The following is a 20,338-nucleotide window of genomic DNA, read 5'->3' as shown; positions in this document are numbered from 1 at the left end:
AAACGCACATTTGTTTCTTCGCTATTTCCAAAACTGTGACGTCACAAAACTTGAACAAAAGGAGAAAAGATTATTTTTCGGATGAAAAACATGGCCATATCGTGGCACAGCGATGTCGCATGTAATTCACAGTCGAGTGGAGTCTGGTTCAAAACCCATGGGGTGCATCCTTATACTGATTGTCTTTACAAACAGAGATGATAACATACAGATCACGCACAATCGTGTCGCAAAACACATCAATTCAATGCAACTTGAGCTTGGTATGTGAATTTGTGCATTGCAAATAGTGTACGAAACGCCACGCCGTTTCACCTGAGCTATAAAAGAGATATGTCCTCATGCTTGTATGTTGAAGTTCATTATCATGGAGCAATTTTCAAAAAATGATTATTGAGAATCTACTTACATGAATGTGAGCACAAGGAATGATCAGCAATGCAGTTGCATCGGCAATGTTTTCTTGCAGGCCTGCATTCTTCATAAAAAACTATCCTACAGGTTGTGAAACGTTTAAAGGAGATAGGCTGCATGACTAGCTGACTTCGAACTGGCAGACCAGCAAAGGTAGGGCGGGAAGTGCAACTGGAAGATGTCTTATCATACGGCCTCACATATCCAAACAGTAGCACAAGCGAGATAAGTGAAAACTGTGGTCTTTCAAAAAGTTACTTTGGGAAAATCCTAAATGAATCAGGTGCTCATCCATACTGACCAACACCTATTCAGGCATTACTGGGGAATGCCTAGAGATGTTTCACATAATGCAACTTCGTCATGAACCTGATAAATGTCCAGCCAAAATTCTTGGCAGGTTTAGTGTGGACGGATGAGGCATGCTTTTCGCGAAATGAAATATACAATAGGCAGAACACCCATTACTGGGCACTGGAAAAATCCATCATGTTCTGTCAACGTTTGACATCAAATACAGTTTTCAATTAATGTTTGGTGGGGACTTAGAACAGGCTAATTGGCTCAATATTTTACCATGATATGCTAATGGCCTCACAATAGTGAGAACTTCTGTAAGACATACCAGATTTTGCTGAGAACCTGCCGTTGCTTCAACTCCCGAATGGTTGGTTCACCCATGACGTTGAAAGTGAACCAGTACCTGATGGAGGAATCTGGAGAAAAAATAATCGGGTACAGGGGTTTCGAACAGTGCCCCCCCCCACGTTCACCTCAGACTCCAATGGAGTTTTTCCTGTGTGGATACCTCAAACAACAGGTGTGTGTGACCCTTCCACAAGCACTGCAACAACATATTACAGATGCTTGTGCAAAAGTGTCACCCGCTATGCTACAACATGCAACATGAAGTTCTAACAAGGTCCAGATGTGCATTTTAGGTGAAGTTTAAAACATCAAAAACAAAGATAGCTGGTGATAACTAGTTGTCTTTTTCTTTCTAAGATTGTTTCATGACGTCACAGTTTCGAAAACTGTGAATAAACAAATGCACATTTAAAACATTCTGTTCTTAATATTCATGTCCACGAGGTGTCTTTTTGTACTAAATCGATGATGCTCTAGAACTTTGTAATTCACTTTTTCTTCCTATCTCATACCGTTTTTGAGATAGATACGCTGTTTTCCACCAGGTGGTGCTGAAAATTATCTCACGTAATAGTGCATAGCCACTTTACTATACCTGGACACCACTGACTATAGCCGTAGCCGTTCAGAAGTTAAACGGGTGGTAGTGCACTTTAGTGGACACCCTGTATATTTTAATATTCCAAAATTCCAACTTTTATTTTTAAACCTGAAAATATTACTTTAAATGAATAACCTCAATAATTATCATTCTAAACATTTAAAGGTACTTCCTGATTACCCAAAACCCTACCGAAAATTCTCAAACTCATCGGTGACTAGATAGCAATAATGCATTAGTGAATTTGGAGAGAAATCTTTGTTTGGGTATCCTTATGTGGAGCACAAATGCTTCTCCACATTCTTGTTTTACATAGAAAAATTAATTTCTCAGAGGAAATTACACCAACTGATATTTGTGTTTGGAATACTACCAGTTTTCTTTATAGAATATCTTTGTTGTACATTCCACTGTCCAACAATACATAGAGCAAGTAATTATCGTAAATTAGATATAGGAATATTCAAACAAATTCTAACACTTTTCTATCAATTTTTCACTTCATATGTCTATAAAATTTGGTTACTTAAAAAGTACAACTTCAAAAAATATGAATTTTTGCATTCTCGGTTATTGGCCACACTACCATATTTCTGAAGAACTGCAATACTTTCTTTTTCATCAGCCCTAAAACATCTTATTTTCTTAATTTTTCAATGATGTAAGTACAATATTTAGCTTATGGAAACAGACGAAAATAATTACACAAACTTAGCTAATAAAAGCTGTTTAAATGTTATGTTTCAAAAGCACATTCAAAAAGCTGTGCCACTGAGGGATAAAAGATTTATACTAGCCCTTTATTCAAAATTATAATACCGTTGCATTTTTCTCTTCACGTATCTTTATATGGATTTGAGTGAATAAGATCACAGCACTTGATGAAAAATAGAAACACAATTTATTGGCCAGTATTATTCAAGACAGCTTCAAAATAATGCTTTTTACAGTCATCGAAGATCTACTACAAACATGCTGGAAGAATCAGCGACACAGCCTTCAGGTTATCTGGCTATAACAGTGGAGACAGCTTCACAGTAAAACACCAGAGTACAGCTCCTGATTCTGCTCGGTCGTTCTCGGTAGTCTACATACTCTCGAGACTCTCCACACTACAACTCGCGATGCACTCGACAATACACAAAAGCACACCTCCCGACTCCTTGGTTCAGTGATTGCCGGAGCTCAACACACTCAAAGATCAAATTTGGCGATGTTCTAACTCAGAATTCCCAAAGAGGCTCTCTCGATGCACTCGACAACCAACTCAGCACTAGATTTGGAGACACTCGCTCAATGAATTGACTAGAACTCTGTGCGAACTGACTCTCCACATACCAGCAGAGTTTATATAGCTTTTGGCTTGTGTTCGAGAACATTCTGGGCTAAACCAGTAAGAATTCGTTTCAGAAGGTTCTCCATCTGTCTATGGCATATAGTCAATTTTGTCGCCAAATGTGGAAATCCTGTCTTCCCTTGCCTTTTTTTGGCAACCCTAAGACTACTTTGCAGAGCAGCTATCTTACTGAGGCTGGGCATTTCGTACCAATACATTGTAAAAAGTTTGAATAATTTTACATTCAAAGAAATACTCACATTTTATTGCACTTTTAACATTTCAAAAAGAAATAAAAAGATATTCCTTTGCCATCTTCTTAAGATACACTTATTAGTTTATCCAACTAGCAGATTTTCCCATTGCAAAAGAACAGGAAATTTGCTGCTTTTTGCAAATTCATATCAAAATTGCACCATTTAAAAAGATAAAATGAAGTAAAGATATTAATATTAATATTAATATATATATATATACAATAATATATATTAAAATTAAGCCAGAAAACATTAAAGAAACTACTTACCGACTGTACAGAATGAGATTCAAGGTACTTAGCAGCCTGCTGCTCTTCCTCTGTCAACTTCTGCTCAGCATATTGCATATAGTTTTGAACACCATTTGCTTCTAAATACTGTGGAGCTTTAACCCTATAGAAAGCTTCTGTTGCATCAATGTACGCCTTTTCAAAATGATCTGAATACATCTGCAACTATGTACAAGAATAAGCACATGCTGTTAGTTCTAAATTGAAACTAAAATATTAAACATAAAATTTATTGATTTTATCTTCAAATACTAGATATAGTTATTTACATCTTCAGTACCTTCAAATAAGAAAAATCAAGGATAGGGAAATTTCACCTTCCTTAGCATGTGATTTCATGGTTGAATCCTGGCGACGGAATTGTTCTAATAAATACATAAATGCTCTACAAGTGGCACTTGTATTAAAATATAGTGAATGATAATTCATTACCACTTGGATTTTACATTTGAGTTTCCAACTTTTAAGTTGCCCTTTAGTGAGGGTAAAATGTAAAGGACTTTTCCCTTTCCTTACCATGTACCTTCATGGTTTAATGGGAAGCATGTCTGGCTGGAAGTAACTGGAAGGTTCAAAGTTTGAATTCCAGCAACAGCATTGCTCATTTTTCTTGTTTCTTGCTTAGATAAATATCTAATAGCTCTGCAAGATACCAATCAATTTCGAGGTGCAAGCAACAATAAAATAATTTAGGCTATAACTACAAGCAAGTGCGTGGTGGAACACCAGCATAAGTGGATGGAACAACAGAATATTACCACCAGGTTGTACAGGTATTTCCACTACATTAACTCTGTTTATGTAGATTTCTGCAGTTCTGCTCTAATTTTGAGGGAGGTCACCCTGGAAGATGGCCCGAGGGTCTGCCACCTCCTTTCCACAGCACTGACCACTCGAGAGAAGAGGCTATAACTACAATAGCAATTTTATCCTGGAGGAAGAAGACAAACTTTGTGGGGCAAGCAAAGAATAAGACGTGAAAGTTCACAAAATCCCTATATTAGCAGATTTACAGAAAATTTCATGATGGAAGATAATAATGTTTGGGGAAGGGAGAGAATCTGCTAGAATTGCAGCAGCAACGTTGTAACTAGTACATGACAAAATAAGCATTATTAGATTAAATTTACATTTATAAACCAATCAAATTCTATGAACACATTCAATAAGTTTATTTTTGATCAAGATTATGATCTGACTAGATTGTGTTTTTTAATATTATATCAGATATATGCAGTTTTTTTTTTCCCCACTTAAGTAGAACACTTTAAAAAAGAAAAGAAAAAGCATCATTTGGCATCAAAATTGTTTATTGGCACTGATAGCAACAGAAGGCAACTTTATGTAACTTCAGCTGGTTAATTCAAAGTTTAATCTTGGAGTTTGGATCTTGGAGTCAGATTAGTTTGCAGTACATTTTTTGGATATTTTAAAAGAAAATGGCATAAAAATATAATGACATATTTAAATATTATGTAGTAATTATAACAAAATTTAAAAAATCATATATAAAATCTAAAATTTATGGATTTATTTGCATTGACAGAAAAATTTGATAGTTGTGAAGCCTCAGAAAATTCCTTAATGCTTGGATTTTTGATTATTTTGCACTGCATTTTTGCAAAATTCTAATGGAAAATTACACATAAAAAAAAAAAGAAGAAGAAGAAGAAAAAGAAGGAAATATTTTGAAATTTGCCAAAAAAAACTGACAGTTTTAAAATTTTAAAAATTCCTTAAAATTCGTGAAAATTTGTGTCATGATTAAGTTAATACCCTCATTAAAACCACAGCAAACGCAACTTTTTTCTCAACACTACTGTATGTAAGATAGTATAAATTGTCTTTACTGATACATAATTTCTTATAATCATGTCTATTACAACTATTACTTAATCTTACTACATGTGAATTTGCAAACTGACATCATACAAACTTCTTTTCAATCATTTTTAATAGTAAATGTCTATTCTATGTTTGAAATAGCAAGAAGAAAATACAAATACATACTACTTTCATTTGTTCCATTTCTTTTGATGTCAGTCTTCTCCTTGTACGTGCTTTCCTAAGCACAATCTCACAGTAATTCGAAAAATATTCAGGATAATGAGACTGTGAACGTGTTTTGCTGCCAGCCCTATACACAAGAAAACATTAATACTCAAAATCAGATCTGTAAGAATTTTTCAAAAATTACTAAAATTGCTTTAAAAGTTGCACTTTGATAGTTTATGTTACAGAGTAAAATAACCAATTTAAGAAATTTACATGAAAACAGAAATAATCTTACCCATTTTGTTTTGCAGTTATTCCTAAACTGAAAATGGATGAATCATTGATAACTTGCTTAAAGGCCTGTGAAGGAAAAATTAAAAATATTAAACAAACAGGGGAGCATTATAATTCAAAATCTGCCTGTTAATATCAAAAAGTAATAAATCTTTCTACTACAGCAAATAGAATAATGGAATTCAATAAGTATCTAATGCAATAATAAAAACCACAATTAAATGCATCACACACTCCAGTAAATCAAGTCAGAAAGCTTAGAACTTTCTGACTAGGTTTATAAAGTGAGGCATACAAATTTTAAATTAAAAAGAAAAAGATTATGACACAATATTTATATAAACACATAAGAATAATAGTAAATTATCAAATTCAATTAAGTTTGCTCTAAAAAGATTGTTTTCTTCTTCCACTATAGAACAGAATTCTATTGTAACATGTGAAAGTTCTGAGTTTATATTCTTTTGCTATTTTATTCACTTTAGCTAATATCAAAAACCAATTTTGAATTTGATTTGAAAATCAAAGTTATTAACATTTCTAATAAAGTCAAACTCAAAATTTAAACACACAATTCCCCCCCCCTCTTTCAGAGTAAAGTTTTATAGATAATTCCACAGTTAAAGGTGAGTATCTTTTATCTAAGCATTAATTCCTTTCTGTCATGTAATTCAATTAACTTGATTGAATGAGTTTAGATTCTTACTTAAATTCAGTTGTCTTATTAAATTAGTTTTGTTTGCCACTGAATTTCATATGCATATATACACATGGCTTTAAATATTTGTTAAGCTAGAAGAATTTTGTTTTTAAATAAATAAATGATTTAAAAAAAAAAAAGCAAAGTCAATCTTTCAGTTTTATAAACTGTATATGTACTTGTTATATGCCTTAAAATGAAAAATAATTTTTGCAAACAAAGTTATATAATAATTTTAATCTTCAAAATATGGGGAAGGGGGAAAAATTTTTTTCCATGCTCTCAAAAAATTCAATTTTCTAGACATTGTTGCTTATTAATATCAGACAGATGAAAAATTACCTTAGCTATCAGTTATCAAGCTCAAGATGTTTGCCTAAAACATCATAATAGAAGTACCTAGATATGAGACAGATGGGAAATTTCTCATCTGCCACTTAAATTGAATGTACCTTGAGCATCTCATCACTACTTCAAAGAAAATAAAATTTAAGTGATTTTTATGAATTCTGTTGACTGTTTCTTAAGAACGAAGAATAGTTTCTTATCTTTCATTTTCCGTAGATTTTAGGTAAAGTTCTGTCCAGTTAAAGACTGCTATGAATCATAACTGTCAATGACAGCCATTGAGATTTAGAAATAGTTGCATGTACACTTTGCTATCTTTCCATAAAATTCTGACTTTTGGATTTCAGCAATTTTAATTCTGCTTGCAATAATTTATGTTAAATAAGTATTACTGCTACTAATCGGAATTTTTAACATGACAAATTTTTTTAATAATTTCAACTAATTTAAGCATAGCACCAGAAACTAATACAGTACAAAGTCTGAAATCCTGACGTCCATTATCCGGAATGATCTAAAATCCAGACCTCAAAAGCCACAAAAACTTTTTTGGGGGGGTATATTTTTTTTTACACATGTGCATTTGATTTTTCCTTCCATAATAAAACACGTGGAGATTTTCATTTAAAAATTTCGATTCTTAAATTCATTTAGGCACTAAATAAAATAACTTGTTATGGAAAAACAATCATGTAAGCATAAATTTGTGAGATTAATAATTTGGATCTGTAGCTGTCTGCTTGGCATACATCTCAAACCGAAACACTCACCTATTTTATATCCATGATGTCGACCTGGCAAGTCATTATTTATTATATTTTGCTTTCTTCACTGCATGTTTATCAATACATGACAGCTTCAGTAATAACTTATGCAATAATATTTAAACTTTTTTTTATATTAGTAATTGAATAACAAGAGTATGGCAACCTTTTACGCTTAGCAATGATTATAGATTTTTAAATGCTTTAATAAATGTTGACAAGGCAAATTCAACAAAAATTTCTTTTCATATTCTAAAAATAGATTTTGTTAATGAAACTCATAGGCCAAAAGATTACATTTAGTGCTATTTTAATTAAGAATAACTGATATGTTATTCACCATAAACCCAGAAGCGGCGGCAGAATTTAGGGAAGACGAAATTTTTAGAATTTGAGGAAGCACCGAGCAGGAAAATTAAGGGATGAGAAGTTTTTTATGATTTAGAATGGATGCAAAGTTAAAGTGCGGTGAAAATTTAGAACTTGGGAAGGCACTTTGTAGCAGAATTTAAGACCCGTAGAGACTGCATTATGTGATTTTAGCGGCGGCCCTAGATAAAGCATTAAGCTACGAACTTTAAAGACATTCAGGTACAGTAGACTCCCGATTATCCGCGCCTACCGCACATTTTTTTTTTTTTAAAAAAACAAGCGTAAAGCAAACAAAATAAAAATTTTCACAAAACTGAGCGAAACGGTAAATTTGCTAACATCGTGCTTATTTATTGCAAAAATATCCCAGGCCTTCTCGGAACCTTACCCTCGGCCCCTATGATGAGTAAGTGATTACTCACGCTTGCAGTGCCCGCTCCACCGCCCTTTCTCGTCTTAATCTTACTGACACGTTCACTTCCTTTCACTCGCCATTGTTAGTTTAAGCCTAATAGTGTTTGTGAACCGGTCCGAGTTAAATTTCTTATCTTTTTATTGTATTCAGTGCTTGTGCTTTTTGGTTTTGTGTTTTTGTTACTCATTTAAAATGTCAGGAAAATGAAAGAAGGTTGTGTTGACGATAGCGCCAAAACTAGAATTAATTTCCAAAGTAGCAAACAGCGCTACAAGGTAGCATATGGAATTGGATTACAGAATCGCGGAAACAACAGTGCGTGACATTCTAAAGCAAAAAGACAAACTGGTGAACTTTGCATCAATGTCGGATAGTGCTTCCGCAAAGAAAACGCGAAAAAGTGTGAAAGGTTCTACCTTTGATGAGCTAGACACGGCATTGACAGAGTGGTTAGCTGAAGTACGAAAACAGGGTACTCCTGTAAATGGTCCTATCATTGCGGCGAAGGCAAAAACCTTTTTTGAGTTGTTAGGCCTGAAAGGAAATTTTGATGCATCTTTTGGCTAGTTGACTCGTTTTAAGCAGCGACATGGAATTCGAGAAATTGGACTTCATTGGGAGAAACTTAGTGGTGACCAACAAGCAGCCGACGATTTCCACCATGAATTTGAAGAATTTGTATTAAAAAAAAGAGCTATCTTTTGATCAAATTTAAAATGCCAACGAATCGGGACTTTTGTCGACAAATCGGGAATCGCACTTTAGCATTTGAAAATGAAAGTAAAGCGGCGGGTTATAAAAGCAGCAAAGCATAGGATCACTATCATGTCTTGCAGTAAGGCTACCGGTGGACATAAACTTAAGACTTGTTGTCATTGGAAAGTTTAAAAAAAAAAAAAAAAAGAGATCTTTCAAAGGCACAAGGATAGAAAATTTACCCGTTGTTTACTTTAACCAAAAAAAGGAATGGATGGACCGAAACATTTTTCAAGAATGGTTCGAAAACATCTTTTTTCTTCAAGTGCAAAACATCTTAAATCGAAAAGCCTGCCTGAAAAAGCTGTGCTATTGATCGACAACACACCTTCTCAGTCAGCAACAAGCATGTTAAGTCTTCTGATGGACAAATTTTTGCAAAGTTTCTCCCCCCCCCCAAACATTACTGAGCTAACCCAACCCATGGAACAAGTAGTCATTGCAACAATGAAGAGAACATACAGAACCAAGCTGCTAATGACCAAAATTGAAGAAGGTTATCTGAAAGAGTTTTGGAAACACTACACAATCTTCGACAGCATCTACGATATTGCATCTGCATACAACTCAGTGAAACCGTCAACCCTCATAACATTATGGAGAAAACTCATGCCTAATGTTGAAGCCAACAACAACCTAACCCCTTTGAGTTGTAAAGAAGAGAAGGAAGCTATAGAGACGCCCACAGCAACTTTTGCCGATATGGTGAAAACAGTTCCGAGTGGTGAGAACGTTGATGCTGAAAGCATTAACGAGTGGTTGGAGTGTGACGTCAACGAACCTGACTTTGAACGCTTGACAGATGACGAAATTGTGAAGAAAGCAAGGGGAGAGACCGAGAATGAAGGACAGTGAAGTGAAGACGAAGAAGATACTGTGCATATGCAGAAGACTCATGAAGTGGCTTTGCACAAGTCTACAGATTACTGAGCTATTTGGAAGAACAAGACGACACGGAGTTGGCCGAGAAACTTATGCTACGAAAAATGCAATCTCGGATCAAGAGAAAATGCTTCCAAAGCACAAAGCAAACACAAATGACTGATTGTTTCAAAAAGGTTAGTTTTACAGTTATGCTTTTGTAATTACATAATACATTACAGTATTAAAACAGAACATATGTATTAATTTTTCTGTGTATCCTTGACGCCTCTCGTAAGTATACAAAACACTTTTCTATTTTCATTAACAAAATGCATTTTAGGATAGTTTTGAGTGATATACTAAAATATTAAGCGTTAGTTAAACATTTCCCGCTGTTTATTTTACATTTTATTGTATATAAAACGATTTTTCAAAGTTGGAATGACTGTTTTTTCTTTTGCTATATCCGTTTTTAGCTTTTTTTCGGATTATCTGCGATTTTTGTTATCCGCGGCGGCCGCACCACCCAATTCCGCGGATAATCGGGAGGGTACTGTACAGCAAACCAAAGGTGAAATTTTCCAATTAACGGATTTTGTCAAGAAACGTGGAGAAGCGGTAAATGAAGATGATATAAAAGAAGTTTTTCATTGCAACGACAATGCCCCAATTATCAATCAATTAATGGACAGCGAAATCTGTAGTATGGTTCAAGATCCAGAAAATACCGCTTCCGATAGTGAAGAAAGTGACAGAGCGGTTATTGAAAATGAAAAAATTTCGATTTATAAGTTAGTTGGTATTCTCCACACAGCAATTACAGGACTTGAACAGTGGAACTTTGTAACTGAACAAGAAATTATGTCTGTTTATAGAATTAAAAAGAAAGTATGAGCACAAAAAAATAAAGCAACTTAAACAACTTACATTGAAAGAAAGGTTTAATAAAAAAAAAACAAATAAATAGTAAGCTGCTTTTTTTTTAAAATTAATAAATTTTGATACTTTTTAGATCATAATTTCTCTTTATTTCATAAACTCAAATTTCATATTTTTAATTGTATAATTTCTACATGCCATCTTACTAAATTTTAACTGATGATCTAATATCCAGAAAAGTCCCAAATCCGGAACCGCTGAAGTCCTGACGAGTCCAGATTTCAGACTTTGTACTGTATAACTGCATTTAAATCAGGCAAGTGGACAAATGACTGTGGGAACTGCAACTGTAACTAAGATTATATAAAAGCGCCGTCTAGAATAGGGTGTGATCAGACGAAAAGTGAACAATCATGAGGATGGACGTGTACAAAATGTTTTACAACTATTCTTTTACTTTTATTTTCATTCTTATGTAAATAAATTCTAGTTTTAACTTCATGAATTGTAGTCATGTTTATCATCAAGTCTTCCCTACATAACAGATAATGTAACTGAGTGCAATTTTTTGGTCCATTTCTAATCTTCCGTGCCTTTTCAAACATAAACTTCACCACTATAGTCATAATTTTATCTCATTTTGTGCTTTTAGAGAGATCTGAACTAAAACAAAAAAGACAAAGAAACAAAAAAATTTATATACCTAATCATAACTATATACCATATGGTAAATTTTTTAATTATAACATAATATGTGTAATACCTTATCTCTTGATGCTGTGAACCTAGAGTCATCATTAAATGCTTCTTTGACTAGTTTACTAAATCTTATAAATAATTCTATTGCCTGGGCAACATATTTTTCACAGTCCTAGAAAAGACAGTAAACATAAAAACAAATCAATAAATGATAAAATAAAAAGCATTTGTTATATTAAAAGAAAAAGATGAATTTTGTTTAATGACTCAATTTTATGTACTCGCAGATATAATAACACAATTGCAAAAATTTATATTCTCAAAAAACAAAGGAAACAATTTTCATATTGTTTCTTTCTTTAGAATAGCATATTTGTTTAGAAAACCTACAGAAACATTTGTTAGAAAACCAACAGAAAGAATTTTTTTGAGTATTCATAATTTCAATCCTTAGATTATTTAAAATTTCAATGCCTTAATATAATTTATTATTACTCAGGCATGTCTCTTGATACAGCTATTATCTACATATACTTTGTTAAATCATCATGCATCTTCTAATATAACATACCAGTAGTTCTAAGACACATTAGTGATTTTCAGTTCTAATAACAGAGAAAAAGGATATGATTCAAAGAAAATACAATGAATGAAATCAAATGTTTAAATATGTTTAGAAAACTGTTTTTTAATGAGAGTTTGATCTATTTGCAATTTTAAATTCCTATTTAAATTAATAATTTGAAAAATATGCAATTATAAGATCCATCAATTCTAATCTGTTTTTAGTAATGTTTATACAATCGTTAACAAAAGTTGAATCTTAGATTTAAAGAAAAAAAGTATAAATTATTACTGGGAAAAGCATACCTAACTGTTAAATTAAGTTTGCTGAATTAAAACTTTGCTTGAAATTGTTTCCAAAGTTATACATATGATACATTGATAATCTTGACTCGACTGGCTTACAGCTATTCACAGCCTCATATCAATGCTCAAAAGGGTGAATAACCACTTCTGGCACCTTTCTTATACAGTTAGCTGAACAACTGTTCCACCAAATGAGCATATCAACTTAGTATAGTGAGCAAGAGGAATTAAAGCCTCTAAATAAGATGAAAACTGAAAGTTGGAAAATATTGCTAAGCTGCGTGTAAAAAAAAAAAAAAAAAAAAAAAAAAAATTGTTGATTTGTCAAGAAAACACATATACAGTAAAAGCTCAATTATCCAGCATTCAAATAATCAGAAAGTTTAATTAACGAGAATATTTTAAAATTTTAGTAAATTCATTGTTATTATTTACAAAAAATTAAATAAATGAGAGACTTTTACAGCCATCATGAAACACACAGGGACTATGACCCAGAATTTTTTTTAAAAATGTCTTCAAAATAGTGATATTTAGTCCAAATAATGGATAGATATGATATCACATTACAATCATAAGATCTTTGCCCTGTTTTTATGGAAATCCAATTAATTTTCAAAAAGCCTTTTTTTTTTCTTTTTGTAAAGAAGGATGTAAGTTAATAGTTGTTTATTTGTTTTTCTTTCACATTTTGAAGGAATGATTAAAATTTGGGACTTGCCCTAGATGAGCAAGCAGTGGGTTATAGAGGCAATGCTAAATTTTTTGCCACAGAGTACCTACCTAAATTTTAAAAATTCCACAGCCCTTAAATTCTATCGCCAGTGCTATTTCACTGTTTGTAATCATTTTGGTGCCAACCCTGGAGTAGCATTTATATTTATATTAAGTTATATGATCCTGCCAAAGTGTGTGTTAATGGGCACAATATGATATTTTATTTGAAAAAAAATGGTTAAACACTGGTGATACAACATGAAAAGTTTTGACAAGTAATTTAAGCTTTTTTAGATAGTATAGCCATAACTCGTATCCTGCGATTAACTAATTTAATAAAGAGTAACCAGTTCTTTCAAATTTTGGCCAGAATGATTAGCAGAAATTTGGCAGGATCTCCACCAACTTTCATGGTCTATGGCAGCGGTTCTCAACCTTTTGACTAACGTGTACCATCTAAACAAAAACTGAAAACCTTTAGTACCATCATTACAAAGTACTACTACATCACCACTCTTGAACAAAGCTCAGATCGCATAAATTTACAAGTGTTAGAGAAAAGACTCAGTCAAGATGTTGGGGTTTTAATTTTTGAATTCAATAGTTAAAAATACTTCGCTTCTTTACCACCAATTTTTCTCTTGTGTACCACCCAGAGATTTCACTGTCAGATAAGATGTATTACTTTTACATGGTTAAGGCCTATGACTATAGATCACCTTTTATGTCTGAAATGCATTTTTATTCTTTAAATATTCATGACGTTTAGATAGGCTTTTGATTCAAGCTGATAATAAGCAAGATGGCAGTTTTCATAATTTTATAACAGATATCTTCCCCACATTCATTTAGCTTTTCTACCATGTTTACTTTTATACCTTCAATTATCCCAAATTTTCCCTTACTATTCATTTCCTGAGTTTTCCAGATTGTCGAGTTTTTACTGTAATTATATTATTACTTATCACTTTGGGAAAAAATGCTGAATATACAATGTATTTTGGTTTTGAATAGAACACATTACGGAAAAATCATTTATACCATGCACAGAAAAGCAAAAAATACATATCCAAAGACAGACATACAGTACATGAAAATATAAATACATAAGCAATACTTTAATAAATCCAAGAAAAGCAAATATTATATAACCATTCATTGAGATGCAAACTAGATTTTTTTCCCTAGTAAGGCCACTGCCAGTTTTAGAATGCCTAAAGCAGGTTTGATCTTTCTTATTATTAACTGTGTTTTCAATCCAAGAGATATGACTGTTCACTGTTGGATTTCTAAACTGACAAATAAATAAATGTATGTATAGATTTAAAAATACAGTGATTTATATAAAAAAATATCTTCATAACAGCAGATATCTTCTCTGAGACTGCAATGGTGGTGACTCCAATACATGGTAAATAAGTCACAGCTAGTAGGGTTTTTTACTTATTAATGTGCTGGTCATTTCTGGAAAAATTTTTGTGAGTTTTGCAACCAGTATTACAGTTCCCACTCTGCTGCCATTTTGTAATTAAAATAAAATGAATTTACATTTCATGACATGTTGCAGGCAGTGGAATTGGAATACCTGGAAATATTTGCATCCATTTCTGCTTGTCTGACTGCTCTGTCTGCAGCTCTGTTTCTAACTATACAGTGGGAAGCTACTATAGTGGGGGATTGTAGATATATACAGTTTTTGCATTTTCTTGATAAGAGGATAGCTGCATTTCTTTTATAGGTGGCAGACTAGACATGTAATTAAAGTATATGCAAGTTTTTATGCATCTTGGTACTTATATGAGTCATTGCTACACATATAGTCACCAATTCTGTCTGAAATACAGTTTCTATTACTTTGTCTGCACATTCAAGTACTAGTTTCAAACTTATTTTGAAGAATACAGTATCTACTTTTCACTCATCTGTGTACAGTTTAAAAAACGTATTTTCCAAAATGCCATGGAAGTTGGTGAAAATTGTTAAATGTCATCAACTTAGTGACAAAAATTAGCACTAAGGCCAAGTAAAAGGAATTTTGCTGTATCTCCAGTTCTACAAGAGATATCCTTAATACTGCCACATCAATTGATTTAGAAGTTAAATTGCTACAAAATAATACATAAATTTAAAGACTAACACATAAAGCAGCCACAAATCCTAGATTAAAAAAAAAACATAATAAAAAAGCATAAAATTACCTTACAAAAGGCATAAAATAAATAAATACAAATAAGCAACAACACAAAAATATGTAAAACCAAATTATAAACACATAAATACAAATAGCTATATAAATTACAATGACATACACTATTGTAAATCTGTATACAAAGAAAGACAATGATTTACAATACTCTCATATTTTTTAACAACTCCAATACCTGTTAAATGTTTTTTAGTTCACAAAAAAAAATTTAAACAGAGATGACTGTGACTATAGCCATTGGGGATCACAGCTCTCAAACATACAAAAATTTATTAGTTTCAAATAGTTAATTTATACCAAATATATTTTCATTAGGTAGTTTGGTTCCTTATATTTGTGCAGAGTTAGGTAGGCCTGAAACTACTAAAAATTTGGAATATTTAAGGAATTATGTAAGTTAATATACAAGGTGAGACCAAAAAGTGACTCACCCCTCCTTTCAAAAATGAGAACAGCCGATGACCTGACACATGCACATTACGATATTTGGTACGCAACGTTGAAGTTCAGGGTCATTTGAAATTCAGAGTCAGTCAAGTTTCTTGTTTCCTGTTTGTTTGTGCAGTCACTTAAACCTGAAAAGTGTTAGTGCATTGCACAATTTACCAGAAAACAATAATGAAATTCTGTTTTAAAATGGGTAAAATTGCTACATGAACCTTGGAAATGCTTCGAAGTGTGTATAGTGAAGACACTTTATCTCACAAGATAGTATTTCAGTGGTTCAAACTTTTCCGTGAAGGCTGTGAAAGCATGGAGGATGACATCGCAGTGGAAGACCAATGATGAGCAGACTGACAGCAAATGTTGAAAGAGTTAGGAAGTTATTGCTGCAAGATCGCAGTTTGTCCATCCGAATAATGGCAAACAAACTGAATCTTCCTCATGAAATCTTCTGAACAATATTGATGCAGGATTTGGGTAAACAAAAACTTTGTGCGACGTTTGTCCCTCATTACTTAAGCGATGAACAAAAACAGCAGCGATTGGACTCCTGTGGCGACTTGATCAATGCAGAAGATAAAGATGACACATTTTTACAATCAATCGTCACAAGAGATGAAACGTGGTGTTTTGTGTATGATCCAAACATGAAACGCCAAAGCATGGAATGGTGCACTCCCTTATCGCCGAAATCAAGAAAGTTTCACTCCAAAAAATCAAAGGTTAAGACAATGTTGATTACCTTTTTCAAAGCACAGGGAATTATCAATAAAGAATACATACTGGAAGGTCAAACAGTTAAAGGTGAATTTTATTGAAATGTTATGAAGCACCTCCTGGCTCACATTCGTTGTGTTCGGCCCCATCTCCCTGCATCAAGCAAGTGGTTTCTGTTGCATGATAGTGCACGCCCTCATACTGCAATGTGTGTTAGATGGTTCCTCGTGCAGCAAAAGGTTACGGAGTTATTTCACCCTCCTTATTCCCCTGATCTTGTGCCAGCAGACTTTTTTCTCTTTCCATGACTGAAATTGGCACTAAAGGGACACCGATTTTCAAGCATCTCAGACATTCAAGCTGCTGTTACCAAGGAACTTAACACAGTCTCAAAGGACTAAACTATAAAGTTTCTAGATAGTTTCTAGAAACTATAAAGTTTCCAGAACTTGTATGAACATTGTCAGAAGTGTATTGTAGACAGCGGGAACTACATCCCGCCACCTACAATACACTTCTGACAAGGTATTTATATGCAAATATATAATATTTTACATGTAATGGTATTTATATGTAAATATATAATATTCTGGTATTTATATGCAAATATATAATACAGTTATTACTATGACATCAGTCACCTTACTTTTTGGTCTCACCTCGTGTAATTCCATAGCTCACTCAATAATAATAAACATTCTTACTTATACATATATATACACATACACATGTGTGTGTATATATAGTATATATATATATATCATGTACAAAAAGGATAGAGAATGGCCTTATCAACACAAAAAACTCAAGGCAGTGACCAGAACAAGTTTGAGAAACACTAACTTAGAGCATAAAATATGATAAATCAATCATGACTAATGCATGGATAAAAGCAATATAAATTTAACTGATTTTCAGCCTCCTTATCTATCTATTTTCCTACATACAAATTAATCTTTTTTTTTCTTTTGTTTTTTAAATTCTGATTTACATATATTATTTCTAGCTTAGATAAATGTAACTTGAAATCCTTTCCCAAAGAACTGATCCAAACAGCTTTCGATGCAAAATATTGGAGGTTTCCTCAGATGGCCAACAGAAGTAGGAAAATTGCCAGTGTTTGGTGTGGGATATAATAATTGGTCTTATTACATTATCCCTATTTCTTCCCCCAAAGAATTGACATGCAGGGATTTTCACACCAAATCCACAGTTTCTAGGAATTAGGGATGGGTTGTTTCTTTGTTTAGCACTAGATTAATGTAATTTGATAACTTCCTATTTCTTTAGCAATTCTGAAGGAAATTTCAAATACTGCCATTATTTTGACTGAAAAGCACTGTAAAAGGTATCATCATTAAAGACTCTGAAAAAAAATGTAAGTTAAGTAAAATATTTCATCCCATCAGTAAAAGATATAGAATACAATACTATAGCTAGAAACTAATATCTGAATTAACTAATTTCAAAAAGAATATTGGAACAGGAACTTCTCTCCCAAAATTTCCATAACTCTTTTCACTTAATTAATCATATAAATTATGAGTCAAATTCCATACGAATGAGCTTAACATCATCAAATATTAATACATAATGCAATTAATTACACAACATAAATACCTGAGTAATAATGGGTGCAGCAGCCTTCATTTCAGCTAAACCTTCACTAATAATATAATGCTCTAAATCTCTTAGCATAGGACTAATACCATCTGAAGCTTTGTCCATCAATTTGAACATCAACTGAAGCTCTGAAATGCAATTCCGTTTTAAATTAAAAACTACAGAATAAACAATGAAATTGGAAGAAAGAAAAACATCCACAAAATTTTCATTCTTTAAAACTAAAGAATTTAAAAAACTAAAGAATAATGTAAATTAAAGAGTAATATTAAAAACTAAAGATTAATGTATTATATTTTTACAAACAACAGCCCTTTTCTAAAAAATAATTTTCAACTCACTTGTCTGCTATCAAAATTACGATAACAGTTAACTAATAAGCTTTTACCTACATGCAGATAATAAAGTTTTAAAATTCATGTTAAGTAAGTCTTGTTAAACTTACTTAACATGAATTTTAAAACTAAATTTTAAACTAAGTAAGTTTAACAAGACTTACTTTCTGCCTCATGATTTTTTATCATTGCTGGACATTCTGCTAAAATAACTTCTTGAAATGTTGTAACAAGCAAATCTACAATGCATCTGGTAAACTAGCAATAAAGAAACATTTATTAATTCTGCATTTAAAATAAAACTGGATAACAGACAGATTAAATATGTATTAAAAGAACAAAATAAGCTACATAGGAAGACTAGTTAATGAATAAAACTCTTCAAATTCTGCTGCTATAGAAACAAATTCTATTATTATAAAAATAAAACTGCATGATATACTGATGTAGCAATCAGTTTTGTTTTTCAACATTAACTCCACTCGCATCAAAGCTCATTCCATCAGTGCATAAAAGTCCCAATACTTACTGCATCAAAATTTTTTTGCATTATGTTGCAATCATATAAAGATTTCTTGCTCAGTGTCTGCATCATCCACAAAACATGCACTGCCAAAGTGAGCTTTGAGGAAACTAAAGTGAAACTCACTTGCAAACATCAGTCCATAATGTCAGAATATGATTTAACACTCACAATCAATCCTATCTTTAGAAATGTAAAAAAGAGGCTTCACAACCATAGCTAACCTAATATATATTTAGTACTTTGACATAAATCAATACCTTTTGGTAAACACCAATAATGATACATGTGTCCTTTCCATGTAAGTGTTATGCCAGCTCTAGAAATTTTTTTGTATTTCCTAAGTTGCCCTGATTAGCGTAGTGGACAGTGACACTGTCTGCTGTACTGATGGGCATAGGTTCTAATTTTGGAGAAGGCACTGATGTTTGTCAGCGTCTATGTGGCGTGGAGAGCACTCAAAATACTGGCAAGCTGAAAGTAATCTTCAGTAGTTTGGTGGCAAAAGAAGAGTGGAAGACCTTTTGAAACCTTTGGGATGTGCTCCATCAAAATGGGAGTAGAAACGTACAGTTACTGCATTGGGATAATAACTGTATGACCAATAGTGAATGTATTTGTATTCTTCTAAAGACTGTTACTTTAGTCACTTTAAGGAAATATTTCCCTTTTTAACTAGCCTTATAATCATGGTAACAACTACTGCAAAGACTGCCGAGTTCGCTAATTTTCTAAAATTCCCTAATCCTTTATATACAATGAAGACAACATAAATTAAAATCATGAATGAAGGAAGGTCCACTAAGATCTTGAAGTGCACATTTTAAAGAAACAGAGTTTAGAAACACATAAGTTTTCTCTTTCTTTTCCTTTCCTGCTTAATATGCTCTCTCTTCTTGAAGGCGAGGGTTTAATACAGGATAAAGATGGCTTCTTTTGTTTACCATTTAATGTCAACTTCAAATTAATTAAATACTAGCACTTATCTAGATAATTTTTACTGCATTTCATATCATGTATTTACTAGATTTATAGAGATACTAATCAAAAGCAATCCATTATTTTCTGGCCCGTTCTATTTTGCTAAAAATTTACGAGTCTTCCAATGTTCCTAAAATGAAACTGCACGTAACAATGGTTGAATAATAGAAATAGTGTTAACAAAATTGTCATCAAAGTATTGGAATAAGAACTGGGAACTGGTTTGAAAGATGTCATTTGCCTTATTTAAACGACTTCATATGGAGAGACAGATAACCTGTGGTGTTAGA

This window comes from Stegodyphus dumicola, chromosome 9, assembly GCF_044657685.1.
Source record: "Stegodyphus dumicola isolate Sdum_Otavi_A_Nest chromosome 9, ASM4465768v1".
In the NCBI taxonomy this organism is placed as follows: Eukaryota; Metazoa; Arthropoda; class Arachnida; order Araneae; family Eresidae; genus Stegodyphus; species Stegodyphus dumicola.
The sequence above is the reverse complement of the archived record's forward strand: the minus strand, read 5'-3'. Positions refer to the sequence as shown.